Consider the following 12,604-nt stretch of genomic DNA (forward strand, 5'->3'; position numbering starts at 1 on the left):
TGTTTGAATGTTATCTCCCATTTCTTTTCTAAAGTTATTTTCCTGATGTTTGAATGTTATTTCCCGCTTCTTTTCTAATGTTATTTTCCTTATGTTTGAATGTTGTTTTCCGCTTATCTTCTAATGTTATTTTCCTGATTTTTGAATGTTATTTCCCGCTTCTTTTCTAATGTTAATTTCATGATGTTTGAATATTATTTCGTGCTTCTCTTCTAATGCAATTTATTTGATGTTTGAATGTTATTTCCCACATATTTCCTAATGTTATTATCCTAATGTTTGATTATTTCCCACTTCTTTTCAAATGTTATTTTAGTGATGTTTGAATGATATTTCCCACTTCTTTTCTATTGTTATTTTCCTGATGTTTGAATCTTATTTACGGCTTATTTTCTAATGTTATTATCCTGATGTTTGAATGTTATTTACCGCTTATTTCCTAATGTTATTTTCCGGATGTTTAAATTTTATTTCCCTCTTCATTTCTAATGTTAATTTCGTGATGTTTAAATGTTATTTCCCACTTCTTTTCTAATGTTAATTTCCAGATTTTTGAATGTTATTTCACGATTGATTTCGAATGATAATTTCAAGATGTTTGAATGTTACTTCGCACTTCTTTTCTAATGCTATTTTCCTGAAGTTTGAATGTTATTTCCAATTTTTTTAATGTTATTTTCCTGATGTTTGAATGTTATATCCCACTTCGTTTCTAAAGTTATTTTCCTGATGTTTGAATGTTACTTCCCACTTCTTTTCTACTGCTATTTTCCTGATCTTTGAATGTTATTTCCCACTTGATTTCTAATGTTAATTTCCTGATGTTTAAATGTTAATTCCCGCTTCTTTTCTAATGCTATTTTTCTGATGTTTGAATGTTACTTCCCACTTCTTTTCTAATGATATTTTCCTGATGTTTAAATGTTATTTCCCGCTTCTTTTCTAATGTTAATTTCCTGATTTTTAAATGGTATTTCCCTCTTCTTTTCTAATGTTATTTTCCTAATGTTTGAATGTTATATCCTGCTACGTTTTGTAATGTTATTTTACTGATGTTTGAATGTTACTTCCCTCTTCTTTTCTAATGATATTTTCCTGATGTTTAAATGTTATTTCCCGCTTCTTTTCTAATATTATTTTCCTGATGTTTAAATGTTAATTCCCGCTTCTTTTCTAATGTTAATTTCCTGATGTATATATGTTATTTCCCACTTCTTTTCTAATGTTAATTTCATGATGTTTAAATGTTATTTCCCGCTTCTTTTCTAATGTTATTTTCATTATGTTTGAATGTTATATCCTGCTACGTTTTTTAATGTTATTTTACTGATGTTTGAATGTTACTTCCCACTTCTTTTCTAATGATATTTTCCTGATGTTTAAATGTTATTTCCCGCTTCTTTTCTAATATTATTTTCCTGATGTTTAAATGTTAATTCCCGCTTCTTTTCTAATGTTAATTTCCTGATGTATATATGTTATTTCCCACTTCTTTTCTAATGTTAATTTCATGATGTTTAAATGTTATTTCCCGCTTCTTTTCTAATGTTATTTTCATTATGTTTGAATGTTATATCCTGCTACGTTTTTTAATGTTATTTTACTGATGTTTGAATGTTACTTCCCACTTCTTTTCTAATGATATTTTCCTGATGTTTAAATGTTATTTCCCGCTTCTTTTCTAATGTTAATTTCCAGATTTTTAAATGGTATTTCCCACTTCTTTTCTAATGTTATTTTCCTTATGTTTGAATATTACTTCCCGCTTCTTTTCTAATGTTATTTTCCTGGATTGAATTTAATTTCCCCCCTCTTTTCTAATGTTATTTTCCTGATGTTTCTATGTTATTTCCCACTTATTTTCTAATGTTATTTTCTTTATGTTTGAATGTTATTTCCCGCCACTTTATTAACGTTATTTGCCTGATGTTTGAATGTTATTTCCCTTTTTTTCTAATATAATTTTCCTGATGTTTGAATGTTATTTCCCGCTTCTTTTCTAATGTAATTTTCCTGATGTTTGGATGTTATTTCCCACTTCTTTTCTAATGCTATTTTTCTGATGTTTGAATGTTACTTCCCACTTCTTTTCTAATGATATTTTCCTGATGTTTAAATGTTATTTCCCGCTTCTTTTCTAATATTATTTTCCTGATGTTTAAATGTTAATTCCCGCTTCTTTTCTAATGTTAATTTCCTGATTTTTAAATGGTATTTCCCTCTTCTTTTCTAATGTTATTTTCCTTATGTTTGAATGTTATATCCTGCTACGTTTTGTAATGTTATTTTACTGATGTTTGAATGTTACTTCCCTCTTCTTTTCTAATGATATTTTCCTGATGTTTAAATGTTATTTCCCGCTTCTTTTCTAATATTATTTTCCTTATGTTTGAATATTATTTCCTGCTTCTTTTATAATGTTATTTTCCTGGATTGAATGTAATTTCCCGCCTCTTTTCTAATGTTATTTTCCTGATGTTTCTATGTTATTTCCCACTTATTTTCTAATGTGATTTTCTTTATGTTTGAATGTTATTTCCCGCCACTTTACTAACGTTATTTCCCTGATGTTTAAATGTTATTTCCCACTTCTTTTCTAATATAATTTTCCTTATGTTTTAATATTCTTTCCTGCTTCTTTTCAAATGTTATTTTCCTGATGTTTGAATGCTATTACCCGCTTCCTTTCTAATATTATTTTCCTGATGTTTGAATGTTATTTCCCGCTTCTTTTCTAATGTCATTTTCCTGATGTTTGAATGTTATTTCCCGCTTATTTTCTAATGTTAATTTCATGATGTTTCAATATTATTTCCTGCTTCTCTTCTAATGCTATTTACTTGATGTTTGAATGTTATTTCCCATTTATTTTCTAATGCAATTTTTCTGATATTTCATTGTTATTTCCAACTTCCTTTCTATTGTTATTTTCATGATGTTTGAATGTTATTTCCCGCTTCTTTTCTAATGTTATTTTCCTTATATTTGAATGTTATTTCTCGCTTCTTTTCTAAAGTTATTTTCCTGTGTTTGAATTTGATTTCCTGCTCCTTTTCTAATGTTATTTTAGAGATGTTTGAATGATATTTCCCACTTCTTTTCTATTCTAATTTTCCTGATGTTTGAATTATATTTACCGCTTATTTTCCAATGTTATTCTCCTGATGTTTAAAAGTTATTTCCCTCTTCGTTTCTAATGTTAATTTCCTGATGTTTAAATGTAATTTCCCACTTCTTTTCTAATGATATTTTCCTGATGTTTAAATGTTATTTCCCGCTTTTTTTCTAATATTATTTTCCTGATGTTTAAATGTTAATTCCCGCTTCTTTTCTAAAGTTAATTTTCTGATGTTTAAATGGTATTTCCCACTTCTTTTCTAATGTTATTTTCATTATGTTTGAATATTATTTCCTGCTTCTTTTCTAATGTTATTTTCCTGGATTGAATGTAATTTCCCGCCTCTTTTCTAATGTTATTTTCCTGATGTTTCTATGTTATTTCCCACTTATTTTCTAATGTTATTTTCTTTATGTTTGAATGTTATTTCCCGCCACTTTACTAACGTTATTTCCCTGATGTTCGAATGTTATTTCCCTTTTTTTTTCTAATATGATTTTCCTGATGTTTGAATGTTATTTCCCGCTTCATTTCTGACGTTATTTTCCTGATGTTTGAATGTTACTTCCCACTTCCTTTCTATTGTAATTTTCCTGATGTTTAAATGTTATTTGCTGCTTCTTTTGTAATGTAATTTTACTGATGTTTGAATGTTATTTCTCTCTTATTTTCTAATGATATTTTCATGATGTTTGAATGTTATTACGCGCTTCCTTTCTAATGTTATTTCCTCATGTTTTAATGTTATTTCCCGCTTCTTTTCTAATGTTTTCTTAATGATGTTTGAATGTTATTTCCTGCTTCTTTTCTAATGTAATTTTCCTGATGTTTGAATGTTATCTCCCATTTCTTTTCTAAAGTTATTTTCCTGATGTTTGAATGTTATTTCCTGCTTCTTTTCTAATGTTATTTTCCTGATGTTTGAATGTTGTTTTCCGCTTATCTTCTAATGTTATTTTCCTGATTTTTGAATGTTATTTCCCGCTTCTTTTCTAATGTTAATTTCATGATGTTTGAATATTATTTCGTGCTTCTCTTCTAATGCAATTTATTTGATGTTTGAATGTTATTTCCCACATATTTCCTAATGTTATTATCCTAATGTTTGATTATTTCCCGCTTCTTTTCAAATGTTATTTTAGTGATGTTTGAATGATATTTCCCACTTCTTTTCTATTGTTATTTTCCTGATGTTTGAATGTTATTTACGGCTTATTTTCTAATGTTATTATCCTGATGTTTGAATGTTATTTACCGCTTATTTCCTAATGTTATTTTCCGGATGTTTAAATTTTATTTCCCTCTTCATTTCTAATGTTAATTTCGTGATGTTTAAATGTTATTTCCCACTTCTTTTCTAATGTTAATTTCCAGATTTTTGAATGTTATTTCACGATTGATTTCGAATGATAATTTCAAGATGTTTGAATGTTACTTCGCACTTCTTTTCTAATGCTATTTTCCTGAAGTTTGAATGTTATTTCCAATTTTTTTTAATGTTATTTTCCTGATGTTTGAATGTTATATCCCACTTCGTTTCTAAAGTTATTTTCCTGATGTTTGAATGTTACTTCCCACTTCTTTTCTACTGCTATTTTCCTGATCTTTGAATGTTATTTCCCACTTGATTTCTAATGTTAATTTCCTGATGTTTAAATGTTATTTCCCACTTGATTTCTAATGTTAATTTCCTGATGTTTAAATGTGATTTCCCACTTCTTTCCTAATATAATTTTCCTTATGTTTTAATTTTATTTCCTGCTTCATTTCAAATGTTATTTTCCTGATGTTTAAATGTTATTTCCCACTTCTTTTCTAATATAATTTTCCTTATGGTTTAATATTATTTCCTGCTTCTTTTCAAATTTTATTTTCCTCATGTTTGAATGCTATTACCCGCTTCCTTTCTAATATTATTTTCCTGATGTTTGAATGTTATTTCCCACTTCCTTTCTAATGTTATTTTACTGATGTTTGAATGTTATTTCCCGCTTCTTTTCTAATATTATTTTCCTGATGTTTAAATGTTAATTCCCGCTTCTTTTCTAATGTTAATTTCCAGATTTTTAAATGGTATTTCCCACTTCTTTTCTAATGTTATTTTCCTTATGTTTGAATATTATTTCCCGCTTCTTTTCTAATGTTATTTTCCTGGATTGAATGTAATTTCCCCCCTCTTTTCTAATGTTATTTTCCTGATGTTTCTATGTTATTTCCCACTTATTTTCTAATGTTATTTTCTTTATGTTTGAATGTTATTTCCCGCCACTTTATTAACGTTATTTGCCTGATGTTTGAATGTTATTTCCCTTTTTTTCTAATATAATTTCCCTGATGTTTGAATGTTATTTCCCGCTTCTTTTCTAATGTAATTTTCCTGATGTTTGGATGTTATTTCCCACTTCTTTTCTAATGCTATTTTTCTGATGTTTGAATGTTACTTCCCACTTCTTTTCTAATGATATTTTCCTGATGTTTAAATGTTATTTCCCGCTTCTTTTCTAATATTATTTTCCTGATGTTTAAATGTTAATTCCCGCTTCTTTTCTAATGTTAATTTCCTGATTTTTAAATGGTATTTCCCTCTTCTTTTCTAATGTTATTTTCCTAATGTTTGAATGTTATATCCTGCTACGTTTTGTAATGTTATTTTACTGATGTTTGAATGTTACTTCCCTCTTCTTTTCTAATGATATTTTCCTGATGTTTAAATGTTATTTCCCGCTTCTTTTCTAATATTATTTTCCTGATGTTTAAATGTTAATTCCCGCTTCTTTTCTAATGTTAATTTCCTGATGTATAAATGTTATTTCCCACTTCTTTTCTAATGTTAATTTCATGATGTTTAAATGTTATTTCCCGCTTCTTTTCTAATGTTATTTTCATTATGTTTGAATGTTATATCCTGCTACGTTTTTTAATGTTATTTTACTGATGTTTGAATGTTACTTCCCACTTCTTTTCTAATGATATTTTCCTGATGTTTAAATGTTATTTCCCGCTTCTTTTCTAATATTATTTTCCTGATGTTTAAATGTTAATTCCCGCTTCTTTTCTAATGTTAATTTCCAGATTTTTAAATGGTATTTCCCACTTCTTTTCTAATGTTATTTTCCTTATGTTTGAATATTACTTCCCGCTTCTTTTCTAATGTTATTTTCCTGGATTGAATGTAATTTCCCCCCTCTTTTCTAATGTTATTTTCCTGATGTTTCTATGTTATTTCCCACTTATTTTCTAATGTTATTTTCTTTATGTTTGAATGTTATTTCCCGCCACTTTATTAACGTTATTTGCCTGATGTTTGAATGTTATTTCCCTTTTTTTCTAATATAATTTTCCTGATGTTTGAATGTTATTTCCCGCTTCTTTTCTAATGTAATTTTCCTGATGTTTGGATGTTATTTCCCACTTCTTTTCTAATGCTATTTTTCTGATGTTTGAATGTTACTTCCCACTTCTTTTCTAATGATATTTTCCTGATGTTTAAATGTTATTTCCCGCTTCTTTTCTAATATTATTTTCCTGATGTTTAAATGTTAATTCCCGCTTCTATTCTAATGTTAATTTCCTGATTTTTAAATGGTATTTCCCTCTTCTTTTCTAATGTTATTTTCCTTATGTTTGAATGTTATATCCTGCTACGTTTTGTAATGTTATTTTACTGATGTTTGAATGTTACTTCCCTCTTCTTTTCTAATGATATTTTCCTGATGTTTAAATGTTATTTCCCGCTTCTTTTCTAATATTATTTTCCTTATGTTTGAATATTATTTCCTGCTTCTTTTATAATGTTATTTTCCTGGATTGAATGTAATTTCCCGCCTCTTTTCTAATGTTATTTTCCTGATGTTTCTATGTTATTTCCCACTTATTTTCTAATGTGATTTTCTTTATGTTTGAATGTTATTTCCCGCCACTTTACTAACGTTATTTCCCTGATGTTTAAATGTTATTTCCCACTTCTTTTCTAATATAATTTTCCTTATGTTTTAATATTCTTTCCTGCTTCTTTTCAAATGTTATTTTCCTGATGTTTGAATGCTATTACCCGCTTCCTTTCTAATATTATTTTCCTGATGTTTGAATGTTATTTCCCGCTTCTTTTCTAATGTCATTTTCCTGATGTTTGAATGTTATTTCCCGCTTATTTTCTAATGTTAATTTCATGATGTTTCAATATTATTTCCTGCTTCTCTTCTAATGCTATTTACTTGATGTTTGAATGTTATTTCCCATTTATTTTCTAATGCAATTTTTCTGATATTTCATTGTTATTTCCAACTTCCTTTCTATTGTTATTTTCATGATGTTTGAATGTTATTTCCCGCTTCTTTTCTAATGTTATTTTCCTTATATTTGAATGTTATTTCTCGCTTCTTTTCTAAAGTTATTTTCCTGTGTTTGAATTTGATTTCCTGCTCCTTTTCTAATGTTATTTTAGAGATGTTTGAATGATATTTCCCACTTCTTTTCTATTCTAATTTTCCTGATGTTTGAATTATATTTACCGCTTATTTTCCAATGTTATTCTCCTGATGTTTAAAAGTTATTTCCCTCTTCGTTTCTAATGTTAATTTCCTGATGTTTAAATGTAATTTCCCACTTCTTTTCTAATGATATTTTCCTGATGTTTAAATGTTATTTCCCGCTTTTTTTCTAATATTATTTTCCTGATGTTTAAATGTTAATTCCCGCTTCTTTTCTAATGTTAATTTTCTGATGTTTAAATGGTATTTCCCACTTCTTTTCTAATGTTATTTTCATTATGTTTGAATATTATTTCCTGCTTCTTTTCTAATGTTATTTTCCTGGATTGAATGTAATTTCCCGCCTCTTTTCTAATGTTATTTTCCTGATGTTTCTATGTTATTTCCCACTTATTTTCTAATGTTATTTTCTTTATGTTTGAATGTTATTTCCCGCCACTTTACTAACGTTATTTCCCTGATGTTCGAATGTTATTTCCCTTTTTTTTTCTAATATGATTTTCCTGATGTTTGAATGTTATTTCCCGCTTCATTTCTGACGTTATTTTCCTGATGTTTGAATGTTACTTCCCACTTTCTTTCTATTGTAATTTTCCTGATGTTTAAATGTTATTTGCTGCTTCTTTTGTAATGTAATTTTACTGATGTTTGAATGTTATTTCTCTCTTATTTTCTAATGATATTTTCATGATGTTTGAATGTTATTACGCGCTTCCTTTCTAATGTTATTTCCTCATGTTTTAATGTTATTTCCCGCTTCTTTTCTAATGTTTTCTTAATGATGTTTGAATGTTATTTCCTGCTTCTTTTCTAATGTAATTTTCCTGATGTTTGAATGTTATCTCCCATTTCTTTTCTAAAGTTATTTTCCTGATGTTTGAATGTTATTTCCCGCTTCTTTTCTAATGTTATTTTCCTTATGTTTGAATGTTGTTTTCCGCTTATCTTCTAATGTTATTTTCCTGATTTTTGAATGTTATTTCCCGCTTCTTTTCTAATGTTAATTTCATGATGTTTGAATATTATTTCGTGCTTCTCTTCTAATGCAATTTATTTGATGTTTGAATGTTATTTCCCACATATTTCCTAATGTTATTATCCTAATGTTTGATTATTTCCCGCTTCTTTTCAAATGTTATTTTAGTGATGTTTGAATGATATTTCCCACTTCTTTTCTATTGTTATTTTCCTGATGTTTGAATCTTATTTACGGCTTATTTTCTAATGTTATTACCTGATGTTTGAATGTTATTTACCGCTTATTTCCTAATGTTATTTTCCGGATGTTTAAATTTTATTTCCCTCTTCATTTCTAATGTTAATTTCGTGATGTTTAAATGTTATTTCCCACTTCTTTTCTAATGTTAATTTCCAGATTTTTGAATGTTATTTCACGATTGATTTCGAATGATAATTTCAAGATGTTTGAATGTTACTTCGCACTTCTTTTCTAATGCTATTTTCCTGAAGTTTGAATGTTATTTCCAATTTTTTTAATGTTATTTTCCTGATGTTTGAATGTTATATCCCACTTCGTTTCTAAAGTTATTTTCCTGATGTTTGAATGTTACTTCCCACTTCTTTTCTACTGCTATTTTCCTGATCTTTGAATGTTATTTCCCACTTGATTTCTAATGTTAATTTCCTGATGTTTAAATGTTAATTCCCGCTTCTTTTCTAATGCTATTTTTCTGATGTTTGAATGTTACTTCCCACTTCTTTTCTAATGATATTTTCCTGATGTTTAAATGTTATTTCCCGCTTCTTTTCTAATGTTAATTTCCTGATTTTTAAATGGTATTTCCCTCTTCTTTTCTAATGTTATTTTCCTAATGTTTGAATGTTATATCCTGCTACGTTTTGTAATGTTATTTTACTGATGTTTGAATGTTACTTCCCTCTTCTTTTCTAATGATATTTTCCTGATGTTTAAATGTTATTTCCCGCTTCTTTTCTAATATTATTTTCCTGATGTTTAAATGTTAATTCCCGCTTCTTTTCTAATGTTAATTTCCTGATGTATATATGTTATTTCCCACTTCTTTTCTAATGTTAATTTCATGATGTTTAAATGTTATTTCCCGCTTCTTTTCTAATGTTATTTTCATTATGTTTGAATGTTATATCCTGCTACGTTTTTTAATGTTATTTTACTGATGTTTGAATGTTACTTCCCACTTCTTTTCTAATGATATTTTCCTGATGTTTAAATGTTATTTCCCGCTTCTTTTCTAATATTATTTTCCTGATGTTTAAATGTTAATTCCCGCTTCTTTTCTAATGTTAATTTCCAGATTTTTAAATGGTATTTCCCACTTCTTTTCTAATGTTATTTTCCTTATGTTTGAATATTACTTCCCGCTTCTTTTCTAATGTTATTTTCCTGGATTGAATGTAATTTCCCCCCTCTTTTCTAATGTTATTTTCCTGATGTTTCTATGTTATTTCCCACTTATTTTCTAATGTTATTTTCTTTATGTTTGAATGTTATTTCCCGCCACTTTATTAACGTTATTTGCCTGATGTTTGAATGTTATTTCCCTTTTTTTCTAATATAATTTTCCTGATGTTTGAATGTTATTTCCCGCTTCTTTTCTAATGTAATTTTCCTGATGTTTGGATGTTATTTCCCACTTCTTTTCTAATGCTATTTTTCTGATGTTTGAATGTTACTTCCCACTTCTTTTCTAATGATATTTTCCTGATGTTTAAATGTTATTTCCCGCTTCTTTTCTAATATTATTTTCCTGATGTTTAAATGTTAATTCCCGTTTCTTTTCTAATGTTAATTTCCTGATTTTTAAATGGTATTTCCCTCTTCTTTTCTAATGTTATTTTCCTTATGTTTGAATGTTATATCCTGCTACGTTTTGTAATGTTATTTTACTGATGTTTGAATGTTACTTCCCTCTTCTTTTCTAATGATATTTTCCTGATGTTTAAATGTTATTTCCCGCTTCTTTTCTAATATTATTTTCCTTATGTTTGAATATTATTTCCTGCTTCTTTTATAATGTTATTTTCCTGGATTGAATGTAATTTCCCGCCTCTTTTCTAATGTTATTTTCCTGATGTTTCTATGTTATTTCCCACTTATTTTCTAATGTGATTTTCTTTATGTTTGAATGTTATTTCCCGCCACTTTACTAACGTTATTTCCCTGATGTTTAAATGTTATTTCCCACTTCTTTTCTAATATAATTTTCCTTATGTTTTAATATTCTTTCCTGCTTCTTTTCAAATGTTATTTTCCTGATGTTTGAATGCTATTACCCGCTTCCTTTCTAATATTATTTTCCTGATGTTTGAATGTTATTTCCCGCTTCTTTTCTAATGTCATTTTCCTGATGTTTGAATGTTATTTCCCGCTTATTTTCTAATGTTAATTTCATGATGTTTCAATATTATTTCCTGCTTCTCTTCTAATGCTATTTACTTGATGTTTGAATGTTATTTCCCATTTATTTTCTAATGCAATTTTTCTGATATTTCATTGTTATTTCCAACTTCCTTTCTATTGTTATTTTCATGATGTTTGAATGTTATTTCCCGCTTCTTTTCTAATGTTATTTTCCTTATATTTGAATGTTATTTCTCGCTTCTTTTCTAAAGTTATTTTCCTGTGTTTGAATTTGATTTCCTGCTCCTTTTCTAATGTTATTTTAGTGATGTTTGAATGATATTTCCCACTTCTTTTCTATTCTAATTTTCCTGATGTTTGAATTATATTTACCGCTTATTTTCCAATGTTATTCTCCTGATGTTTAAAAGTTATTTCCCTCTTCGTTTCTAATGTTAATTTCGTGATGTTTAAATGTAATTTCCCACTTCTTTTCTAATGATATTTTCCTGATGTTTAAATGTTATTTCCCGCTTTTTTTCTAATATTATTTTCCTGATGTTTAAATGTTAATTCCCGCTTCTTTTCTAATGTTAATTTTCTGATGTTTAAATGGTATTTCCCACTTCTTTTCTAATGTTATTTTCATTATGTTTGAATATTATTTCCTGCTTCTTTTCTAATGTTATTTTCCTGGATTGAATGTAATTTCCCGCCTCTTTTCTAATGTTATTTTCCTGATGTTTCTATGTTATTTCCCACTTATTTTCTAATGTTATTTTCTTTATGTTTGAATGTTATTTCCCGCCACTTTACTAACGTTATTTCCCTGATGTTCGAATGTTATTTCCCTTTTTTTTTCTAATATGATTTTCCTGATGTTTGAATGTTATTTCCCGCTTCATTTCTGACGTTATTTTCCTGATGTTTGAATGTTATCTCCCATTTCTTTTCTAAAGTTATTTTCCTGATGTTTGAATGTTATTTCCCGCTTCTTTTCTAATGTTATTTTCCTTATGTTTGAATGTTGTTTTCCGCTTATCTTCTAATGTTATTTTCCTGATTTTTGAATGTTATTTCCCGCTTCTTTTCTAATGTTAATTTCATGATGTTTGAATATTATTTCGTGCTTCTCTTCTAATGCAATTTATTTGATGTTTGAATGTTATTTCCCACATATTTCCTAATGTTATTATCCTAATGTTTGATTATTTCCCGCTTCTTTTCAAATGTTATTTTAGTGATGTTTGAATGATATTTCCCACTTCTTTTCTATTGTTATTTTCCTGATGTTTGAATCTTATTTACGGCTTATTTTCTAATGTTATTACCTGATGTTTGAATGTTATTTACCGCTTATTTCCTAATGTTATTTTCCGGATGTTTAAATTTTATTTCCCTCTTCATTTCTAATGTTAATTTCGTGATGTTTAAATGTTATTTCCCACTTCTTTTCTAATGTTAATTTCCAGATTTTTGAATGTTATTTCACGATTGATTTCGAATGATAATTTCAAGATGTTTGAATGTTACTTCGCACTTCTTTTCTAATGCTATTTTCCTGAAGTTTGAATGTTATTTCCAATTTTTTTAATGTTATTTTCCTGATGTTTGAATGTTATATCCCACTTCGTTTCTAAAGTTATTTTCCTGATG

Source organism: Narcine bancroftii (assembly GCF_036971445.1).
Source record: "Narcine bancroftii isolate sNarBan1 chromosome 12 unlocalized genomic scaffold, sNarBan1.hap1 SUPER_12_unloc_2, whole genome shotgun sequence".
Taxonomy (NCBI): domain Eukaryota; kingdom Metazoa; phylum Chordata; class Chondrichthyes; order Torpediniformes; family Narcinidae; genus Narcine; species Narcine bancroftii.